Genomic DNA, 18,249 nt, shown 5'->3' with positions numbered 1-18,249 from the left:
TGACAGTTCGGTCTTACTAAAGATAAGCGTACCCGCGGAAAGAAATGTCACCGTAGTCAAAGACACTTAGCACATGAATTAACACAAGAGAGTTGGGTATAAAAATCATAGGCAATACTTTTGTGAAGGCAGAGAGAATCAGAGGGCACCTTCTAACACGAAGATAAAAGTCAATAGGCCTGCGCCAGTGTCAAGTGGAACAGGGTCCCTGATCCGAGGATCACACAGTTAGAACAGTTCACGATTCAAGATTGCCAGGAGTGCTTAGATATTGTCAGAAGTGGAGGCAAAAGTTATTAGAAGGAAGGAAGAAAAGGACAAGCCTTTGGGGAGGAAGAAGGGTTCACCCCAATTCCTCCAAGCTGAACACAGTACCTTATTCGTTGAAGAACGCTGGTGCCACGGCAGTTGTTCCTGGTGGTTTCCTGCAGACACACGGTTCCTGGAGCGTCACTCGTGGAGACAAGAAGGAGGACGTCTGGAGTGATCTGGACTACCCAGGGATGAGGCCAGCAGCAGTGACGGTGAATAAAAGGTGTGCTCCTTTAAAACAGGAGAGGCTCTTCAGATGGCTATCCGGACCACTATAGCAGTGTGCAGCGATTTCGACCACGAAGAGGATCCTCTGGCTGTGGAAGATGAGCTGGTTGACCCCACCAGGCTCAAGGGAAGAAGACTCTGGAGTGGATCTTCTCTGGTCGTTGAAAGTAGATAGCTCAGGACTGCAGCACGGCTTCACCGGGACTCGGGGGTGCATCAGCCGTCTTCTACTCTGCTTCTCTTCGGTTCCTTGCAGTTCCAGTGGCGACTCTGACTTCCAGCCCAGGAGTCCTGCCTTTTATGCGAAAATCCCGTTAGGGAGAATTCTCATTTTATGGCTAATTTCCCTTACCTATAGAGTCCCCCAGCAGCTTTGCTGGATTTGGAGGGTTTCTTTCTTTTTTTCCTGCTAAAAGTGAAACTCTTTTTCCCACTCTTAGACATTTTTGCTATGTGTGTTCTAGGCTATTTTTGTGTTTAATGCCTATGGGGTTTCTATCACCTCCATAGGAACCATCTTTATTCACATGTGTTACACAGCACCCTCAGTGCAGTGACAGAGGGGTGTCATAGCGACCCCCAAACATAGACTCCATACCCTGGGACTGACTACTGTCTCCCAGGGCATGTAAAGTCCCCATTGACTTTACTAGTCAATTTTGGTGAACTAAACCAGTACAACCCATCTTACTTTGGAAGTACTGGGAAGGGTTAATAGTTTTTCCCTTATGTTCATTTTCGAGAGGGTACCGTGCAGCCCCTCTCTCAAATGTTTCTGGCTGGTGGCAGTGGTTACTACCAAAAATATTCGACCGCAAATATTTTCCTATGGGATTTTCCCATTGTTCGAGGCTACCACTTTTTCTGACAGCCTCTAACATACCGCCGGTGTATTTTAATATTAACTTTACTCCAGTAGGTTTTATTTGCCATAACTTTAACATAACTTCTTTCTCGTGTCTTTCTCTAAACTCCTAACTCAGGTCGGGATCCTTTGTTCGTCCTTTGGGCGAGCTTCTGCCAAGAAGCCCTCCTTTCGGTGCCACTGAGTCTGGGGTGGGTCCATTGTGTGGGAGGGGGAGTAGGACCGCTGGACAGGGTTGTCTCAGCAACCCATGTCGCACTCTATCCTGATAGGCTGGAGGGTCTCCCGCCAAGATGACCACTCCACTGTGTGAGTGACAGCTAGGCTGTATGAATGGGGATCTTTTTGCATAAAAGCAGGGTCCTGAGGACTGGAAGAGCAGGACGTCGCCACTGGAACTAAGAAGCCGAAGAGGAGAGAAGCCAAAGACATCTGCAACGACTGAACCACCGGTGAAGCCCTGCTGCAGCGTCTCCCCACTTTTCTCCCAACGACAGGAGGAGATCTTCATCTGCAAGAGCCTTCGTCCTTTGAGCTGGTGGGGCCAACCAGTTTGCCAATCGCCTTCCCGGACCTGCCCTGGTTGAATCGCCAGTACCCTGTACTTGGAGACCGGATAGCCAGGCACCCGTCCAACCAGACTGCGACTTAAAGGAGCGTACCTTTTATTCGACGGGCAGCACCACGGCTGGTTTCATCCCTGGGTAGTGTAGCAACTCGAACCTTCCTCCACCACGACGAGAGCCTCTCTTCCTCTGCTGGATCCCCCGAACTGTAGGAACTACCAGGAACAACCAGCGCCACAGGAGCCACTTCTTCATTTTAAAGGTACATTGTTCCGCTAGGCCGCCCTTTCTTCGCGGTAGCTCTAAAGGTGTTTTAAATCTTTTACCTACCTGTTGGGTTGGCCGCCCATCTCTCTTAACATTGTCTTTCACCTTCTGCATCCAGCTTTTCGAAATTGTTAACCAAAGACCTGACTGCAGCGACAAGAACATTTTGCTCCTGGGCCCTTGCCCTGTACCACTGACTCTGGTACAGGCCTATTGACTCTGGCTACATCTGTTAGAACTGCCTTCTTTAGATTGCTTCTCAAGTAGAACTGTGTTGGTGCACCTACGTCTTTTAACTACCCTTTTCTTCCCCTTTCTAAAACTTGTGAAAAATTCCATTTTGCTCAGTTTTCATTTAAGTATTTCCTATACTGATGCACTGTCTTGCTTAAACTGGTCCACAAGCTTATGGGAAGTGTTGCTAGGGTGTGTAAGTAGATATTTTAAATAACTTGTGTTTTCCCTCTCTTGTGAGAAATTGCTAGAGTATCCCTTGTGTGTGGTTTTCACTGTGTCGTTTTGCTCAGTTTTCACTCTGGTTCACTTGGTCTACAATTTAACTAGGGAGTGTGTATATTTTTCGTTGACTTATTTTAACTTGCTTGATGACTGTGATAGATGTGTTTAACTAGAAGTGTATAAAATAAAAATATATCTACTTTTTAATACAAAGCTTTGGTCAGTGTTTCCTTGTGCCATAGTACTGTAGGCCTATTTTGTAAACCCTGAATACTGCTCATCTCCCTCTTGAGATACGTCTGACTGCTCAGCCACAGGTACCAACTAAATCTTTGTGGTACAGACTGATACCAAAGGGGATTTATTGCTCTCACCCAGGGCTTTAAGTGGGCCGGGGCCTGCCGGGGCTGGGCCCCGGCATGCTCCGAAATTTCGTTTTGAGGCGGGGCCCTGCCGGGGCCCACTATTCTCCCCTGGCAGCCCCGACCGCTACACGAAAGGCATTTTTTTCTACAGCCTGAAGCTCTCGCTCGTGTGCGAGAGCTTCAGGCTTCAGAAAAAAATGCCTTTGAACCATAATGGTGGCGCCGCACCTACGCGGCATCCCTTTAATCAAGTGATGCCCGTGGGCGGCGCCACCATTATGGAGAAAACGTGAGGCCGCTGGAAGCAGAGGCCTTGCTTTCTAAATACTGAAGCTCCCGCGGATTCGCGGGAGTTTCAGTCTTTCGGAAAAAGGCCTCTGCTTCCAGTGGCCTCACCCTTTCAGCCTTAATGGTGACGCTGCCCCTCCCCAGCTGGCGAGGGGCAGCGCCACCATTAAGGCTGAATAGGCGAGGCACTGACCCCTGCCAGGCAAGCCTATACAAAATAAAAGCTGAGATCAGCACCCTCTCCCCCATAGGGGAGAGGGTGCTAATCTCTACAAAAGGCTCCCTGGCAGGGGTGCCAGTAGCCCATTGAGCTGGGGCTCGTCGAGGGGGCGTGGCCTAACGGGCCAGCAAGACCCCACTGTTAGGCCACGCCCCCTCGATGAGCCCCGGCTCGATTTGTAGTGCCACTTAAGGCACTGCTCTCACCTGTAGTTCTAATCTTCTGTAGTGCTCCCTAAGGGAACTGCACAGGATTCTGCCTAACATCCACCATTCACACAGCCTCGCTGTCAATCACTCAGCAGGGGGGTTGTCCGGCCCGAACAACCACCTCAGCCAATCATTACAAAGTGCGAATTGGGTCTCCAAGGAGACCCTGTGCAGGGGGTGACTACACCCCTCCCTCACATTTAGCCCACCTAGACACCCAGGCACCAAAGGAGGGCTTCTTCGTAGAATCCCGCCAAAAGACGGTGAACAAAGAAGGCAAACCTAGTTTGCTGCGCAAAGTAAAACACAAGAAGGACTTTAACAAAAAGAAATGGCGACTAAACCCGACTGGAGCTGAAATAAAAAGTATTTGGGCAAGCGGGTTTATGTTCGAGGCTACCACAATAACCTGGAACAGTCCCACGTTTATATAGTATAATCGCGGTAGAAAAGTTAGGGTAGATACCGCTTTCACCAGCCAAGTCTAAATGTTAAAAGAGCAAAACAAAGCTCAGAGAGGCACAGACAAAAAGGGGTAGGAATTAACCCTTTCCAATACTCCATGTAAAATGGGGTGTACCAGGTCTGTAGTTTTAAAGTGACTATATAAAGTCAATGGCAACTTTACAAGTTTCTGGGGGACAGTAGTCAGCCCCAGAAAAAATAAGTGCGTGGGAAGTCCCAAAGACAACCCCGTGTCACTACACTGAAGGTGCTGGGTAATACACACAAAAACTGGGGCTCATGGAGTGGTGTGGCTCCAGAGCCCAAGATCACACAAAAAGTAGAAATACACATGGAAAAACACATGTAAGAGTGGGAAAAAGGCTCACACTCTTACCAGGTGGAAAAATAAACCCCAGAAATCCAGCAAAGCTGCTGAGGGACTAGATGAGGGAAACTAGCCATAAAATGAGAATTCTCTCTAACAAGGGGCACAATACAAAGACACAGAACTAAAGGAAGGTGCAAGTGTGCATGGTGAAATAAAGGGAAACAGAGGAAAGAGGTGTAAGTGTGCATGGTAAAGGAAAGGGTGTAAGTGTGCGCAGTGAAATCAAGGAAGCAAAAGAAAGCAAGAAGGGGTGCAAGAAGCACCGGAAAGTGATTGGTTGGAAACAAAGAAATGGATGGGTGCAAGTGTGCACGACAAAGCTAAGCAAACAAGGGAGAGCAAGAAGGGGTGATGGAAGCACCTGAAGGTGAAAGGTTAAGAAGGAAGAGTAAGGAATGAGGAGAGGGGTTATATTTCAGAATGGTCGCGCTTGGGAGGAGCAAAGAGCCCTGCGTTCTCGAAAGTCTCTGATACTACCTCATGAAACAACTATGTTTGTATGTATGAACTGTACAGAGAAAAGTTCATCCTGACTAGGAGAACTTTGTTTGGTTAAAGACGAAAGGTGCCTAAGCTTGGGGAAGGGAACTCTGAGAGGCCTAAGAAGAACTGTGAGAAACAAAAGGTATATCCTGACCAGAAGAACGTTTTTTGCTTGTTTGTTAAAAGACAGAAGGGGCCTAAACTTGGGGAAGGGAACCCTGATAGGCCTAACAAGAGTTGTACAACATTATTGAACTGTGTAAGGAGAGGCCTGCACTTGCGGAAGGGAATCTTGAGAGGCCTGCCCAGAACTGTGCATTCTTTTTTTGTTTGGATCTGGAAGAGTCTGAGCTTCTTGGGGAAGGAAACTCCAAGGGACCCAAGGATATTGTGAACTTTGTTGATTTGCTGCAAGAGGCCACATGGAAGGTTGTAAGGGCTCCCCCTTTTTAATTAAATTATCTTGCACTGGCAGAACTACACCCAGTGGTAAGACTATATGAAACCAGCTGTGGTTTACATTTCCTTTTCTTTGAACCACTATCTTTTTCTTTTTTAAAGACTTCCTAACACATTTTTGTAAAGAGTGAGGGCAAGCATAGGTTTAGATATGATATGATAGGTTATTTATAACGCGCTTAATACCCAGCGGCTTCTAAGCGTGGACCCGGGGATCAAATCTGTGGTGCTCCATGTCGTCTTGCTTCCAAGGTGAGCACGTTGCCCCTGAGCTATCCTCCCGAGACATAGGCGTATTATTATTTTGGACGTCCCTTAGAAACATCAGTTAAGGGAACCATCCCTTTAGAGTTAGGGCCAGTTAGGCAAAACACCAACCCAGGAACCTTAATAAATACAAGTTTTGAAAACTAAATCTTTGAGTCAGTGTCTCTCTTGATACCATGCCGGTCTCACAATGTGTACACTTGGAAAGTGTGCTACTGCGTACAATTCCTGGCACACACTCTGCCTTTCCTCCAGTGTGCGGGGCATATATATGTGCCTGCACACACATGAATGTGCTGTTATTTATTTTATTTTATTGTGCATTTGTTAGGCGCTTATACAACAGAATTGTGTTTCAAAGCACCACAAGGCTAAGCAGGAAGGGAGCAGGGGAGAGAAAAACATTGGCAAGACAGTAAATATACAGTTGTAGTCAGGGACGTCATTTCACCAAAATGCTAGGGGTAGCAGAAGTGACATCACATTACCCTTGACCCCTGATGACATCACATGAAGTGATGTCATTTGACCCAACCCCCAAGTGATATTGCGTGACAGCGATTGAACAGGACCTTTCACCCATTGACAAAATAGGAAGTGGCATCACATAGCATTGTACACTACGAAAAGTATGGTTATGATATCACTATAATGTGATGTACATTTCATACAAGAATGGATCGCCATATGTATCGTTAAGATCAGTGTGTATCGGCCCATATTACCAAATTACTGTGAATGCAAGCAGACGTCCATGACAAAATGATAATGATGTGTTATTATATAGCACTTACGCTTAAGCGCCTTATACAGAAAACATATGCACCCAATATCACCTAACCTGTGTTGGTACTCATTTATCGACCTCAGAAGGATAAAGGCTGAGTTGAGGTGTTTAAGAACAGACTAAATCAGTGACTCACCACATGATGTGTGCCTGAAATAAACCTTTAATGATTCTAGCAATTATTGTATAGAATTCCAGAAAGACACATTATTTGGTATTCCTATTCTTTCTTATGTAGGGTCAGTGCTGAAAGTGTTAGACTTGTGGCACTCCTGTTCTTATTGTTCTCCTTTTTTTAAGGGGCCTGAACAAGAAAGCCAGCCACTCCAGAAGTAAAGAGCCACATGGTGCTGGGCACAGCCCAGGAGGTTGCATTACAAAAATAAAAATAAAAAAAAATAAAAAGTTTTTCTGTTTTCTTTTTAGAGGTCGCAAGGGAGACCTCAGAGGTCGCAGTTGCGACCTCTGGCTACCCCTAAATGACGTCCCTGGTTGTAGTCCTACTAGGCCTTGTGGTATTCGGATGTTCAAGTGCACTGAAGAGAAGTGCAGGAGATAGGGATGGGTGGTGGGGGGATAGGAATGGACAAGTGCTAGTGGGGGATCGCGGAGAGAAGTGCCAAGGGGAGCCAAGGAGGAGGCCTCAGACTAAGTTCTATTGCGGGCGACTCCCATGGGTGGGAAATAGTGCCACCAACCGGGGGCCCGCAGGGGAAGTTCAGTGGGGGGGAGATGCTGGTTTCGGCTGAATAGAAGGGCCTAGTATCCTGTGAGATTCATGAGGACCAGGCCACCGGTCTCAGCGGCAGTGGGGTGATTAGCAGGTAAGGGAAAGAGGACGAGAAAAGCAGAGTTTTGAGCGGTTTCTGGAACTTAAGGAGGTCCGGCTCAAGTCTGAGAGGGGCAGGGAGGCTGTAACAGAGGGAGACACCAGCCAAAGAGAGAGACCTGCCCCCCACTCCCTGCTTGGAGAAGCATTTGACAATCAAAGAGTTAGAATTAGAGGAGCTGAAGGATTCTAGCAGGGTAGTATTTAGGCAGTGAAAGCTGGAGATAGTGTGACCCAGGTGCCAGAAAGCCTTGGGATGATGCAGAGGGCCTTGACTTTGATCCTTGCAGCCACCGGGAGCCAGTGGAGAGATTTTAGGGCTGGAGAGACATGGTCCCTAGGCTTGAGGCTAAGGATAAGTCTTGTACCGCTATACTGGATTAGCTGGAGGGGGTGTAGGGAGGAAAGAGGGAGATTGAGAAAGAAGCTGTTGCAGTAGTCCAGTCTAGAGAGCACCAAAGCTCTGGAGACATTGAGCTTCTGGGGGAAGGTGAGGAAAGGGAGAATGCCTCAGAGGAGGTGGAGATGGAAGTGGGCCTTATTGGTAAGGTCCAGGATGTGAGGGGTGAAGGAGAGAGCGGAGTTGAAGATAACCCTGAGGTTTGTAGCCTCACAGGATGGTGGGGTATAGGGCAGAGAGTTTTTTTTGGGGCACACCTCTTCCTTAGCAGGCATTTTAAAGATGTTGAGAATCCAGCATTGCTGGTTTGTAGTTTTGAAGGTGCAGGGGAGGAACTGTGGCTTTGGCACAAGGTCTCCGCTATACACAGGAAGAAGGAAAAGGATCCAGGATTGGAATCCTCCCGTCCCCTGCACACCTGTAGCTACCACCCGGTTAGTAATTTTGTTTGGACAAAAAGCCCTTCAATTTATTGGACTATGTAGTTCCAGTGATCGAAATATAGGAATAATTAGTTCAGCCAAATCTTGTGTAACAATGCAGGCAATTTATTGGTGAGGAATATGCAAGCAGAATGTGGCCAATAATCCAAATTGTTACGGAACCTGCTGACTGCTTTGGTGCGACACGAGCGCATCCAGACCACCTGGGCCCAAGCGGACGAGTTGCAGTTCTATGCTGAGAAGTCCACTTAGGCTCTCGAAGAAGAAGAATATCCCCCGAAACGCGTCAGCTGATTATATTGGATTATTGAACACATTCTGCTTGCATATTCCAAGCTAATAGTGTGCAGGGGACGGGAGGATTCCAATCCTGGGTCCTTTTCTTTCTTCTGGTGGGGTACAGGGCCCAGAGAGGATAGCCAGAGGGCAGGAAGAAAGGAGTGTGCAGGTGTCCCAATGAGAAGGATCTCCGTCTTACTGGCATTAAGACAGAGATTGTTAACCATTGTTATCACCATGCCTGAATGGTGGACAGACAATGGCGGATGAGAGAGGAAGAACAGGAGGAAATAGAGGGAAGTTTGAAGGAAAGCTGTGTGTCATTAGCATAGCACTGGAAATTAGAAGAGAAGGAGGAGATCAGGTGAGTAAGAGGGGTGAGATAGATATTGAAGAGCCATAGCAATAGGATAGAGCCCTCGGGGATGCCACAGGTAGAAAGTGTGGTGGTGGAGGAGAAAGGGCCCAGTTACAGCTGGGGAGGGCGATTAGTGAGTAAAGAGGTCAGCCAATCCAGTGCCCGGTCAGTGATGCAGAGGGTTGTTTTATGAGGATATAATGGTTGACTGTGTCAAAGGCGGAGGACAAGTCAAGGAGATTGCGGGAGAGTTTTGCGAGCATGACTTCACGGGTGTTCAGGAGAGCAGTTTCCGTGCCTCTGGATGCCCTAAATCCAGATTTATGGTCATGGAGGCAACCAACACGTTCAGTGTGGAGGGTCAGTTGGGGGAGGACCAGCGTCTCTGAGATTTTACCCAGGAAAGGGGTAATGGAGACAGGGCGATAGTTAGCTGGGCAGGAAGGGTCACCAGGCGTCTTTTTTTAAGAGAGGGTGCACAATGGAGGGCTTGAGGGATAGAGGGAAAGAGCCATTGATGAAAGAGTGGTTGCAGAAGTCAGTGAGAGCTGGGGTGAGAGAGGAGCTGTTGTCCTTAATGGTTCTAGAAGAGCAGGGGAGCAACTGTGTGGAGGAGACCTTCATAGAGTTGACAGCTTTAGATATACGCACCTAGAAACATATGTGTATAGGCGCATTATAAATGATTTATGTCATATTGTCTGGTGCTATAGGCAGGAGGGAGGAGGGTGCAAGGGGTAGAAGGCAGGGAGACATGGAAGGCACAGGAGCAGGCGCGGGAGTGGAGATGGAGGAGAGTGAGGACAGGATGTCCTGAGTTTTTTTATGTGGAATGGGAGGCCAAAGCGGTGCAGGGAGCCTGCGAAGGAAGGAGAGAGGTGGAGACTGCAGCTAGATTTGGCAAGTTCCTTGCAGATTTTGAAAAGCTTGCCCATGTTGTTAGTGGATTCAGAGATGCAGGCTTGGATGTGGGCCCACTTCTTGGAGCAGATAGAGAAAACATATTGCCTTTGGAGCAGGTGGCAGTATAATTTGTCAGAGGGTAAACCCAAGGTCTGCCACATTCGTTCAGCAAATCTGCACTTGCGTTTCAGAGATGCTAGATCAGAGTCAAGTCGCTGTTCTTGGGGGTTGATTTTAGGTGGATCCTCATGAGAGGGGCAAGGATGTCAAGGGTGTTAGAGATGGAGAGGTGCAGGTTAGCAAAAACAGAGGGAGAGTTAGAGGCAGAGGCGAAGGGGATGAAGGTGGAAGCAAAAGCAGCGACTGACACTCGCTTCATCGATCGGATGCCGGTGAAGGAGGCTGGTGGTGCTGTGGGGGGCACGGATAGAGGGCCAATGGGCCCGACGTGTGAGGAGAGGAGAGAGTGGTTAGACCAGGAGAGGGGCGTGGTGACTGGATCAGAGATAGGAATGTCGCCAGCAGTGAGGGCATCCAGAGTGTGAGTTGGAAGGAAGAATAGTGAGAGAGAGGGATTCACAGAGGGCACAGAACTGGGAGGTGGATGATTCAAGGGAGTCGAGGTGAATTTTGAAGTCATCCAGGCGGAGGAGTTTGGAAGAAGAGGTTACGAGGGCGGTGGCAAGGTCGGCTCATTCAGAGAGGAAGAGATAGATAGGGCCAGGGGACCCTTTAGGTGGTGGCAAGGGTGAGAGAGAGGGTTGGCGAGACCCTAAGGCTACAGATGAGGCATTCAAAAGAGGAGTAGGATTGAGTAGGTATGATGGAAGCAGGGACTCACTCAGGGAAAATCAGGGCCACTCCAGCTCCGAGCCAGTTGGGTGTGGGTTTGGAGAAAGTTTTGTAGCCCTCAGGAAGGAGAGTGTCAAGAGCAGTGACAGAGCTGGCATTGAACCACGTCTTGGTAACAGTGAGGATGTCTAGGTCAAAGTCTTCGAGAAGGAGACAGATGTCAGAGGAATGTATGACAGCAGAGCACACATTTAGAGTAGCTAAGTGAAGCTGGTTACCACCTTTAAACATTTTCTGAGGGGGGGTACAGGGGCATGGTACTCCCGTAAGTGGTGGTGGAGAGGTGAGAGGAAGAGGGAGGGGTGGCAGGAGATGGGAGGACGTTTATGAGAGAAGGCCGGTGCTGGTCGAGAAGGAGAAGAGTAGGTGGAGAACCTTGGGCCATGATAGTGTCATTGTGATAGACATTAATGATACACCTAGAGGATGAGAAGCATGCCAAGAGTACTTCCCACCTAGTGCCACCCTTAATGGGTGAGGAAGAGAAAGGGACGAGGGTGGAGACCAGATGGGGGTCCATAGGTCAGGGCAGGGGACAGAAAAGAGGATGTCAGTAATAGTCTGCCTGGAAGTTGCGTTGACTTAGGTGTCAGCAATAGGTAGGCCTGGGCTAGAGTCCAGGAGAGTTTCTTTCAGCTTTTTTCTTCCAGACTTCGTGAGAGAGGTAGGATAGGTGATAGAGTAGCAGTTAGAATTGATAGGGGAGATAGAGAGTGCCATGGGAGTAGGGAAGGGGAGAGAGAGAGAGAGACAAACAGGGGATCTGCAGAGTGCACAGGGACTCATCAAGTGGCCTAGCCGCCAGGCAGGCACAGAAGAAGGAGGTGTGCAATGGACGACAATCAGTGCACAGATTTAACCAGGGGAGCTGCAGAGTGCACAGGGACTCATCAAGTGGCCTACTCGCCAGGCAGGCACAGAAGAAGGAAGTGTGGAATGGATGACAATCAGTGCACAGATTTAAAAGCAGACCTAAATTCGAATTTCCAATTAAGCACTAAAATGCAGCACAAAATGGTGACTGCACAGATTTAAAAGAACACCTAAATTTGAATTTCCAATAAAGCACTAATGCAGCACAAAATGGAGAATGCACAGATTTAAAATCACACTCAAATTTGAATTTTGATCAAGGCATTAAAAGGCTTGCCCAATCACAGAGGGGGCAGGGACTGCATCAGAGCACTCCAGTGCCCGAGAAGGAAGCAGTGGTCATGTTGGGGTGGTGAGAAAAGGCTGCTTGCACCACACAGCCCAACTGGGCAGATCGACCTCAGGAGGGCACAGTTAGTTAGAGGGCAGTGGGGAGTGCACCACAGATCCGCGCAGCAGTCAGGGAGCAGATGAAATAAATTGCAGTGCTCGCCGCTTCGTTGTTGTAGAAAGCAGGATGAAGATGATGCAAACCCTTCACAGCTTACCTAAAATGCTGATGGGTCCCTCGACTATCCTGCTGCTTAGTGCAGGTGGAGGCCCAGTGCTTCTTGTTCTGCCTGAGGTAAGATGTGAAAGGCATGCCAATACCTGGTGGAGACAGTGGGATTGTGTGGCCTGCGATATCCCGCCACCTATTGCTGTGGTTCACTGGAAGGAACCAGTTGCAATGAAATGGAGTGCAGTCAGTACTTTCTCAAGGGGGTAAGTACCTGGGAGCAGATGGTGGGTGATGGTAGGACATGTTCCCACTCCCTGACAAGGTCTAGGATTACATTGGGGGGAACCGGTACCTACCATATACCTGTTCAACAGACATCCCGAAAAGCGTGGTGCGTTGTACAAAAATCCAGGCCCTAGGTATTCTCCTCCTCCTTCATTGTCCATGGGATAGCTCCTGCTGGGTTCGTCATAGCTGTGGACATTGGTTTAGTGTGCATTGAATGCAATATATGCATTTTATCCTATGCGCATTGGGCTTTACACCAGCTTTCATGTGCGGATGGATCACAGGGTTTGCGTGTACCTTTTCCCGACGTGAGGTTGCATGTTGAACTGCATGAATTCGGTTGGGTTTGCAGTGGAATGGGCTTGCGATGGTTTAGCGTGGACCGTCCCTCAACACGCCCACATTTTCACATGTTCTTCCTCATTCTGCATGTTCCGCCCCCTATTTGGGTCTCTGCGTAGGCCCGGCCCACACTCTGCGAGGAGTCCCACGCAAGGCGCTCATACGCTCTCAGAGATGTGGCGAGTCTGCACAAAGTCCCGGCAAGGCCCAGGGAAGTTCCGGAAAGTCAATTCCATGAATCAATTAATTGGGTTTTGCCCGCAGAATGGCACGCAAAGGCCGGATTCTTCCCGCAATTCATTCCATTAATCAGGGCCAAAATGTCCAAATTTAATGTAGATGTTGCCATGCCTTAACATTTCAACTGAAAATGTTGAATGGCGCTGATGCTGTACCTGCCTGGGCCCTTGCACCATTAATCGGACACTGTACTTGTGTATGCCTTGGGCTTTGACTGTATGTCATGGATTTTCATTCTATCTCCAGATATTTCGAGAATAGGCCAATTTCAATAATCAAATGTACAGAGGACACTATCATTTGGAAGTCATTGCCATTATGCCAGGTAATAACATCCTATGCTCAGATGCTCAGATTGTTTTCTAGGCAATGCCAGGGTATGCTGAGGTATTATCACCGGTATTGCTAGCATATATAGTGCATTGCCATCATATTCTCATGTATTTGCATTAAATGCCATGCTTTATCTTCACATGCCTTACAGCATGTGCCATGTACTGCCATCACAGACCCAGATGGTAGAATCCTATATTTAAGCAATATGCCCCGAGTGGCGGGGGCATTACAGACTCAGGTAATGCCCCGGGTCCATAGTTATAGGCCCGAGCGAAGCAGGGCCTTAACGGTAATGCCCCCGCCGCTTGGGGCATATAGCTATTAGTACCCCGGCCCGCAAAAACTGCGTGACCAGGGCACTAAAAGCTTTTTTTGTCCTGAAACGCAGCGTTTCGGGATAAAAAAAAAAGACGCCAAAGAAAATAGCCGCCATGGAAAGGGAAAACGGAGTCCGTTTTCCCTTTCCATGGCGGCCATCTGGAGCGGACGCTCTGGAAACAGAAGCGTTTCCAGCGTGTCCGCTCCCAAAAAAAAAGAAGGTAAGTGCGGTTGGGAGGGCAGAAGGGAGGGAAAGGGAAAAAAAAAAATAAAAAATAAAAATACATTTAAAAAAAAATGTACCTGGGTCCCCGCCGGGGGATGATAGAAGCCTCCAGCCGTGTAGAGGCTGGGAGCGGGGATTGCCCCGCTCCGAGTCTCCACACAGAAGGAGGCTGCCATCATCCCCTACCGGGATAGAAGGTAAGTGGGGTGGGGAGGGCAGGAAGGTTGGAGGAGGGAGGGGAAAAAAAAACAAAGCTTTACCTGAGTCCCTGGCGGAGGCAAAGGCAGCCTCTCAGCCGTGGGGAGGCTCGGAGTGGGGATGGCCTGCCTCGAGCATCCTCTTTGGCTGAGGGGCTGCCACGCCCCCCGCCGGGGACAAAGGCCGTGGAATCCCGACAGAGGGATTCCCGGCCTGGTAATGACTCGGCGAGGGCCAATCAGAATGGCTCTTTCATTCTGATTGCGTCCTCGCCAGGTACTAATGTTTGATAGGTACCGTCATCAAAAGCCTAGTATTAGCATCATGGTCCATGTTTTGCCGTTGTATACCAACCCACTGACACAATGGGCCTCATAACGAGTCTGGTGGTAGCCGTGCGGGAAAACCGGCAGGCTGCTGCCAGACTCGTGGGGATTTACCAGCGTCAGACTAGCTGGAATTACCGGGACATTACAGCCCCGGTAGTCTGGTCACTCCGGCGCCAGCATTCTGTTACTCTCCATTCCTGTGGAGTCCCATAGGACTCCATGGGAATTGGGATCATGGAAACACTGGCACCATGCAGTAATGGTGCCAGTGTTTTAGCGTCCGTCTGCGGCCGATGGCGTTAGGCCCACCAGATCAGACCTGGCGGGTGTGATGCCACACGGCCACAGAACTCGGACTTAGCCGCTCCAGAAAACGTGCCGGTACTGTTTTACTGGCACTGTTAAATCTGGACCGGCTAACTCATAATGAGGCCCAATGTCAGGTTTTGCCATACAATTCCCAGGTACCCACAACAGTTGGTAAGCATTATTAACATTTACTAAGTTGCAGTGTCATTTGCCAAGCATGGGTCAATACAATTCACAATTTACAGGCATCTCATCCCCAGGTATTCACACCATTTGCCACCTACTAACAGCTTAAGCGTAGGATCTGACTCAATTTACCATGTGTTAGCATCATATGTTCAGGTACCCGACCTTTCACATTCCATGAACACCCAACCCCAGCTTGTAGCCACCTACAAATTATCTTTCCTAATAATACTTTCCAACCCACCCTTGTCCCACACATCCCATTGTGAGGAATTGGACCGTCCGCATGGTGCATGTTGCACTCACCTGGGCATTTTTGAAATTTTAATTGAGATTGACTGATGGTAGATCATCCTCCAGAAAATGAGTGGGGCTAGTCCGCACACATTTTCCTATGCTCAGCACACAACATACATATAGACCTGTGTACTCCGGGTGGACACAGCCTACAGGTGCCCTCCCCCCTGTCATATTTAGTTGGAATATGATAGCCAAGAGTACATCAAGGCATCTCCGAAGGGGGAAGGCAAAGCTTTCCTCCTGCTATGGACAGCCCAATTATCTAACCAAGTCTCCATAGATCCGCCCGTTCTTTTATTAGCTGCTGGTGGCAGCCTCTCATACTAATCAGAGTTAATTCAAACAGGCTCCTGGGAGGCCTGGTTGCGGGACTAACAAAGGACAGGAAAACCCCAATAACCTTTGATATGCACTGTGTTAACCAGAAGCCATCCTCTCAGTATCAAGGGCAGTGACCTGTCATGTCTGGAACTAAGTATTTATAGTAGTCATCCCCGTAGGGGGACCCCATTCAGGCGGTAAGAGTATGTGGTTTGGCAGCAACCGAAAGTCTGTTCTTGCTGCAGCTTCAAGGAAGACCTGCCGCTTTGATCAGGAACCACAGAAAGTTCAATTAACCAGAGAAACCCTTTGATCCACAACGGACAGGAAGATGGGTGGGATTTAGTATTACATGTTTTCACCCCTTTCAATTTTCTGTTGCAAAGCACTCTGGCTATGACCTCACGCATACAGGAGATTGTTGGTGGGGACCCATGATTGGTTCATTAAGGTAGGCTTTTCCTACACCAATCACTGTGGCCCATTTGGCTTTACAAGAGGGTGGAGCCACCCTTTTGGGAAGATTATCTGAAGACTTCACATGGAGTAACAAGAAGAACTCATTTGGACCCTGGCTGAAGGTATAGTCTGTCTTATAGCTTCTGCCAGTGAAGGAAGGCCAGGATTTTCAAAGAGGGAAGCAAGATCCCTCCCCTAAACATCTCCCAGGGAACAGAGGGAGATATTGAACCTAGAGGACCCTCCACCAGCTCCAGAGCCAGTACCCAGCCAGCACACAGCGTGCTCTGCTAGGCTCTGCAAGCAAGCTTCCTAGATGGGAAGTGGCAGAGAGTCTCTGAATCAAACCCAGCACAAGGCCGTTGCCTGCAACACTCTCCACAGCTTTAGGGTGGTCCGCCTTAAAGGACGCCACAGGCCAGCGAAGAAGCTAGGAGGAGTGGATTGACAAGCTTCAACCAGCATCTGCCTTAAAGGACGTTTATCGAGCCAGGTGAGCCCCTTGAGCTGCACTCCACTGCACGGCTGACTGTTGTCATGTCACATTTTCTACCGTTGTCCTAGATGCCTAGAACCAGTGCTACAGACCTGCCAACCTGCCAACCAGCACTGAGACAACGATTCCTGATCCTGAGCCGCCGTGTAGGCCAGCTTGGAGCCGTCCATCCAGGCTCGCTTGCCGAACTGCCTGCAGCCTGATACCTGCAGCTGTCTCCCACCTTGATCTCTGCTGCAGGAGCTGCACAGCACCCTGAAACCGACTCGACCCATTCGAGCAGCAAGAACTTCTACAAGCACAAGGTACATTGCGGTTCTGTCCCTTGAACTATTGTGATCAATTACTTTACCAACTACCCTCCAGTCAGTATCCAGAGTGCATCCCTTTTCCCTTCTTGAAACAGTCTGTCCTCTGCATTCCTTTACAGGGGGGAGGGTTGTATTTTGTAGTGTGCTAGAACTGCCTGTTGTGATAATAATAAAGTAGATATGTGTATACAACCTTGACTGGACAGTCCCTTTTATCATTGGGTAATAACTGCATTTTCGCTCTGTTGCAATTTACCAACGATCCACGACTTTGCAGAGATAAACCTGCCATTCCGTCCACCTTACCAAAATTGGACAAGGAGGTTTAAAATGTACTTGTGTTTCCAATCTGTTCGGGTTCCCTTCTGGTGTACTAGAGGTGTGGGGTTGATTGATGGTTTAGCACCTGATATTCATTCCTGGACCACTGGTGCCCCAGAGGTGGATTCGTCACACCCACACAAGCCAATCCCAGCCTCACCCACCTATCATCCAACCTCACTTTTTATCTATCTACCATCAACCTTCCTCTCACCGAACCCTTCCATCTGGATTCACCCTAATCACGATCACACCAGTACCTACAAGCTCTTACCACCCAGCTGAGACTCAGCACCCCCTACTCATCACTCCCACTAGCCATCTATCACCCTCACACACACACTATACCCACAACCATCTCTTACCCTCACATTCACACACACACAAGCCCACCTAACACCCACTTACTATCCACCAACCACTAAGTCAAGCCTCTACCCCAACTCTCCTCTCAGCATCCACCAGCTACCTAACCCTTCACCCATCTACTACCTTCAATCACACAGCCCCCAACTCTCGAATCTGGCAAGTAAACTGCACCACCCTCATTCCTAGCCCAACCACCTCTCATCTATATATCATCCAACAAAGATTCAGCCATCACCCATTTCACCCTACCAACCAACCAACCAACCAACCAAACCAGTCTCTCACCAACCTTCATCTAGTAAAGCCTGATGCCAAAGCACATCACCCAACCTCATATTTCTACCACTCCTTTTACCAAACCCACCTCGTACCCACATTTAACAAAGGCTCTTAAACAATTCCCATGTTTACCTTTCATCTGCTCTCCTACCGCTCAGTCCAGCCTCAGTCCCACATACCTACCCATTAATTCCATGAAAGTATCAACCACTTACAACTCACCATACCCACCTGCCTCTCCTTCAAACTATCCCACCTACTTCCCCCCTATCACACATCTATTCATCCAACCTCTACCATGATCTCATGAAAATCCCTGTGTTACTTAGCGCCAGGAGACCCTTGGGTGCCCATAAGCTCTACAAGTACTCAAATCAATAGCAAATCAATCAGTTCACCAAACTCCACTTCTATCTCAGCCTCAACTGCTATCCTGAAAATGTAGAAGCCTAGCTTCAGCCCCAACCAAAGATTCAGGGTGACCACTTGCCACACTCCACATCTCACCCACCACTCTACTGCCCAGCCTCCACCCCACTCACTCCTCGCCCACCCCTACAGCTGCTGCTCTC

Source organism: Ambystoma mexicanum, chromosome 11 (genome assembly GCF_040938575.1).
Source record: "Ambystoma mexicanum isolate Mex_15411 chromosome 11, UKY_AmexF1_1, whole genome shotgun sequence".
NCBI lineage: Eukaryota > Metazoa > Chordata > Amphibia > Caudata > Ambystomatidae > Ambystoma > Ambystoma mexicanum.
The sequence above is the reverse complement of the archived record's forward strand: the minus strand, read 5'-3'. Positions refer to the sequence as shown.